Here is a 6,000-nt window from a genome sequence, read left to right as displayed (position 1 = left end):
CATAGCTGGGGAGCCAGAGCTCTGACTGCTGTGCCATGGAGACTGTGGCGGGCCCCCGGGGGTGGGGGAGCATAATCACGTACAAACTCATGAAACAAAATACCATACGAGATTTGAAATCACCCTCGGATTTAAGCTCCACATTACTAAGAGCCAAGCCGAACTCGCAGCTACTAGGGAACTTGGCCCAGAGAACTTAAAGTTCCAGATCATTATTCTAAACCAACCCGAACGCCGGTGCCGCTGCGCCCCCTGGTGTAAAGGAGCCGTCAGTGCCTGCAGCTCCCAAGCCGAATTGGCAGTCTGCAAATGGACCCTTTTTCCTTCTGGCTAAAATTCCAAAGGTGGTTCCTGCTCTGGGCGAGCCCCCTACCAATGTGGAAGAGCAGACAGGCACACTAACCACGGACTTCTCCAGGACACGAAGGCTGGGCTCAAACCCGCACGGTGCCAGTGAGGAGTCATCAGGCCGCTATCTTTGGCTGCTTCCCCACTGGACAAGTGCATGCCAGCTGACAACAAGGAGGCCTGCTCAGAAAAGATGGCTATGGAGAGGCCAGCAGACAGGGCAGAGCTTTAGTGCCTAGGACAACAAATTTCCTGAATCGCGAAAGCCTAAAGCCAGACCTGCCTTCCCATTGGAGGTAGAATCAGAGTTGCCCCATCTCAGGCCTTTCCGTGAAGCTTAAAAATAGGCGATCCCAGCTGCAATCAGTGCCTTCGAAAATGGGAGGACAACACCCAGAACGTTCTCTTTGAAATTATTTGTTACAAGATTAAGAAATGGCACGGAGCAATGAAGGCAAATCTTGTGTTTTATTTTGGAAGCAGGGGGCTGCCCTGAAGATAGTTGGCTTCTGGAACTGGAGAGGTTTAGGCACAGATCCTGTTTGGCTCAGACCTTGCTCTAAATTGCCAGAAAGGTGCCTGCTGCTCTCTAAGGCTCCCTGCTGCCAAAGGCCAGAAGGCAGCAGCCACAGAGCAGGCAGCTAAGCAAGCAGTGATTGCACCCAGGAGTCCTGACAAATCCTGAGTCTATCCTGGTCTCTGGTGACCAGTTGCTGAGCTCACTGGGGAATTCCTGCCACAGGTTGCAGGATCCTGTGTGTCCACCCCATGGTGAGGCATCTGGAACAGGACCTGGGATACATCTCCACTGGGAATCATTCTTCTGCAGCATCCTCCCAGGTTCCCAGAGTTGCAGGTTTCTCTGGCTGTGAAATGGTTTGGACTACAGGTGCCTTTCAGTGCTGCCTGACTGTGAGTCCATGGGACTTAAAGGTTGGCCAGACCTAGCCAGGGACCAAGCAAAGGATATTGACTCTGCAGGGGATCTTAGTCAGCAGGGCACCTGCTCCTGGGATTCTAACAAAGGCATTCAGGAATGCAGGGGATTAATCTGGCCCAGCAATTCTGGCTTGCTCAGGGGAAGCCCTATTTTAAGTGATTGGATGCATGTCTTCCCCATTGAAAAAGGGAAGGGAACTTTATAGATATTTTACTTTTGAGCCTGCTACTATTTCTATTAGATAGGCTCTGAAGGGAGCACTGCAGGATGCTGGACTAACAGGACAGCATCCCAGAGCCAGGAGAGGTGTCAGCTTCTCACTCAGAGATTCCCATAGAATCTACAGGAGGACCCTGTCCTTCTGCAGACTTGCACACTGCAGAGTTGTTTGCTCTGTTCTTTTCTCTCCTCTCTCCTCTGTGTTGTTTCCATTTCATATGCTCTAAAAACAACTTTTGCCTTTGTCATGTCTGTGTCTATTTTGTGGATTTGTAAGCACCAGGTTTCAGGGTCCTTTGCTTGCCTCCCATGCCTCTTTCAGGATTGTGAAGAACACACACAGATTGAGTGCAGAAGGTTCAGTGTCATCCATCCCAGGGAAAACAGTATTGATTGTCCTTGTGTGGCTGGACCTAGAGCAGCAGAGCTGGCTTTTTGGTTCTTGTGTGTGAAGAAGCTGTCTTGGGATTCTGTACCAGTGACTCTATATAAGGACACAGAGGAAGAAAGTTTTCACATTGCCTGTTTGCTCTCTCCTGGCTAGCAAGTCTTATGACTTCCCTGGCAATACAGCTCACTTGTCTGTGATTCCATCTTCTACTGAAGACCAGCTGAGACATCCAGATTCGGGGAGTGAGACCTTCTGGATTCTTGGACTTTGCTTCCCATTCAGCTGTTGTGGAATAAGACTGCATCCTTGTAAGTCAATCTAATATATCCCTTATCAGGAAAGGGAGAGTGAGTGAGAGATCATTCTATTTGATCTTTGGCTCTCTAGAACAGGCTCCCCAAGTAGATTTGCTGGCCCATGAGCACTTTCCCCATTGCCTGTCTAATCAGTTGCTGATAATGTTTAACTCAGGACAATTGCATGATATTGCAAGATATTTCTTATGCATTCACACTGAGGTGTTGAGAGGCTGGTGATTGGAAGGGAGTGAGGAGGAGGAGCTAGGGAGAGGGACACAGGGAGATGCTTGCAGGAGCCATGAGTGGGAGGGGATGAGATACAGCGAGCCAAGATGGAGTCAGAGGTAAATACACCTAAAGGTTAGACTATTGGGATAGAACGTTTACTATAATAGATGGCTTTGTTAATACCTTATTGGCATCTTGAACTTGTGTTTTTAATATATTTCAATCTAATTGGCAAATTAATTACATGTTGAGAGTTTGTTCTTCAGGAGAAATTGGGGCACCTTGGTTGGGGAACCAAAGGACCTGGTGGCCCTCGGGTAGTGTGACATGTGTGAAATGTGGTTCTGCTCCCTGTGGTAGAGAGAACTCAGCTGAGATGCTGAGAAAGCTAGCTGGAAGAGATAGTCTCTGAAGCAACAGTGAAACCCCAATTGATTGAGACTCTGTGGAGACTTGGTGAGTGTCAGGATAGGCAGAAGAGATACCAGGAGTGGCCCAAACTGCTCTAGAGAGTCTGAGGCAGTGACCAGATTCTCCAGAGTGTGGCTTGACCCCCTTGCCAAAGGATTAGATTGCTGCCTCACTGATCAGGTTGTGTGTTTGTCCTGCAGTTATGGTGGGCAAGGAATATATTGGCTCATTTTTTAATTAAATACCATTACAGCATCCAGAGTGATAGCATCATATGTTGAGAAGCTTCACTCCTTTTTTGTTTGCATGTTTTGTTCTTTGAGCCTAGGTTTTCCTGTATAGCCTGGCTATCCTGAAACTAGGTCTGACTACCAGGCACAGATCAGAGAGCCCTGTGCCTCTGATTCTGTTGTTCCAAATCTGCTTCTTTCCCTTGGGTTGAAAGGATTTTGCCACCAGACTGGGCAGAATCTTGCCTACTTAGAAAATGCAAACAGATGCTAGGATTGTGGGGTTTAAACCCAGCTTTCCACATTGTAATGGTTGTGAAGGACCATGAAGTATAGAGTATAATCCACTAACTAGAGTCTTCTCTGAATCAGAAGGTCAAGGACTTGTCCACCGAGTTCCATGGATAAAGCCAAGAAGATGATGCAGTCCTCTCCCAGTTTTGTCAAAGATACATCAGATTCTGAAGAACATGCCCTGCCAAGTGCATGTGTCTTGCCAGCCCTGAGTACAAGATATTCCAAGTCCGAGCCATGTAGTTTCTGTGGAGAGTCAAGTCACTGCTCTGAGGATGGCTGGATGGCAGATGGGATCTATACTCCTATTGTGTATTTGAGAGCTTGGACTACCTGACATACTACCAAAGATTGAATTGTGCCATGAAGAAGGGCATAGAGGTCTCCCACAGTGAGAGTCAGAGGGAGCCACAAGTGTCCCCAGGAGATGTGTACAACAACAACCAAGACAGAGATATAGAAGAGCCAGACCAGCCCTCACCAAGCTTGTTCAGAGAGAAAGGCCTGGAACTTGAGACCTGTGATGGTGGAGACTGCCCTGACCAGGATCCTGCTTCTGACAGTCCCAGGAACCTAGGATGCTGGGCGTGGCTTCAAAGGGCTTTTGGCCAGAAGAAGAAGAAGAAGGGAACAAGGCACCCAGAACTCTGTTTGGAGCCCAGGAGCCCTGATGCCTGCTAAGACCTGCAATTAGGGGACCTTCTGTCAGCTCCTCTATTACAGCAAAGGCACACACAAGGCAGTTGTGTCTTTGCAGCCATCTGGTGTTTGTTTCCTTATTTACAGCTTTCTTAATAAAAGTGTTAAGAAGCTGGAAATTTGTGTTCTTATTGAAATGGCCCAAGGGAAAAGATAAAGGGTAGAGCTGGGCAGTGGTGGCACATGCCTTTAATCCGAGCACTTGGGAGGTAGAGGCAGGCAGATTTCTGAGTTCTAGGCCAGCCTGGTCTACAGAGTCAGGGCTACATAGAGAAACCCTGTCTCAAAAACCCCCTCAAAAAAGAAGAAGAAGAAGAAGAAGAAGAAGAAGAAGAAGAAGAAGAAGAAGAAGAAGAAGAAGAAGAAGAAGAAGAAGAAAAAGAAGAGAGGTGTGGTGAAATTGCTTTTTGAACAAACCCTGTACTTAAGCAGTAAGAGCTGGTTAAGAGCACCGACTGCTCTTCCAGAGGTCCTGAGTTCAAATCCCAGCACCCACATGGCTCACAACTATCTGTAATGGGATCTGATGCCCTTTTCTGGAGTGTCTTAAGACAGTGACAGTGTGCTCACATATAATAAAAATAAATAATTAAAAAAAAAAACCCCAAAAACCAAAGAAACCTCCTGATTTAGGACTCTTTCTTTGGCTCCCCTATTGATAAGGAAAAGACTAAGGGTGTAGTAACCAATTGCTTATCCAGGTAAAACTCAGACAGTGCTAGTGAGAATCCATTAGGCCACCGTTAGGACCTGTGTGGAGGTGGAGGTGGGGGTAGGGGTGGGGGTGGGGGTGGGAGTGGGGGAGGGGTTGCACTGTAGAAAGTTGGCTGTGGGAAATGGAGAGGCTCACTCACAGTCACACAGATCTTTGGCACAGATCTCTCTGAAATAGAAGAAAGGCATCTGCTGCTCTCAAAGGCCTGCAGGCAGCTGCAGCAGCCAGCAAGCAGCTTAGCAGGTAGTGAATGCTACCCAAGAGTCCTGACAGGGTCTACTTCTCCACTCTCTCCTGTCTGGTGGCTGGCTGTGGCTGGAGCCAACTCTGCAACAGGTCTCAGTGTCCTGTTCTCTGTCCTGGTGCTCTGGACCTGGACTGCGGTAGCACTGCCGCCGTGAATTATTCTTCCTTCTGCAGCGTCATCCCAGGTTCCTGGAGTTGCAGGTTTCTCTGCCTGTTCCTCATGGATGTCACTCACAGAGTCAGGAATGCTGGGCTCTGAGGTACTCTGGCTCCTGCAAGAGTCGGTCCTGGGGTAGATTCTGCGATGTCACCAATCCAAACTAGTAGACACTGCCAAATAATCGGTACAAGCCTGGGACTGGATAGAAAGGAAGAGGCCAGCGACCATGGTCTTAAATGAAGCTGTTCATCAGAGCAGGCTGGGCCTCTCACTGCAGGAATGCAATCCCAGACCTGCATTACTACAAGGCGACTCCATCCCTTCGTGCAGGGCACGCCTCAGGAAGACAGCAGCCTGTGCTGCACAGCCTGTGGAGCAGCCTTCTGCAGGCTCCAGGCCTGCGATTTTTGTAGTCTTCGAGGAGGGTGGGTCGAATGAATTCGAAATTTTTTCTAGCTGAAAACGTCCATTTGCTGGACAGACCTCCGAATGAAGTCGGTAAACAAACAAAATCGGACGAATATTCGATGCCTGCGCGTTGGAGCCTGGTTCTGGCAGTAAAAGAAAAGCACCGAGGAACAAAATCCTGTTAGCGGTTTGAAATCACGGTCGGATTTCGTCCACAGTCCGCTGAGCATCAAACGAAACCTGGCTCAGCCAAGAAGTCACAGTAGACCCCAAACTCAAAGACTCACTGCAGGTCACTAACCATCCAGGATTGGCACCTGGAGAAGCGCAGGCCCAACAGCGACCCCTGCTGTGAAGACTTTGCCCGCCTGCAGGTCTGAAGCAGCTTTGGGTGTCTGTGAACCCGGATTAT

This window comes from Apodemus sylvaticus, chromosome 16, assembly GCF_947179515.1.
Source record: "Apodemus sylvaticus chromosome 16, mApoSyl1.1, whole genome shotgun sequence".
Lineage (NCBI taxonomy): Eukaryota > Metazoa > Chordata > Mammalia > Rodentia > Muridae > Apodemus > Apodemus sylvaticus.
The sequence above is the reverse complement of the archived record's forward strand: the minus strand, read 5'-3'. Positions refer to the sequence as shown.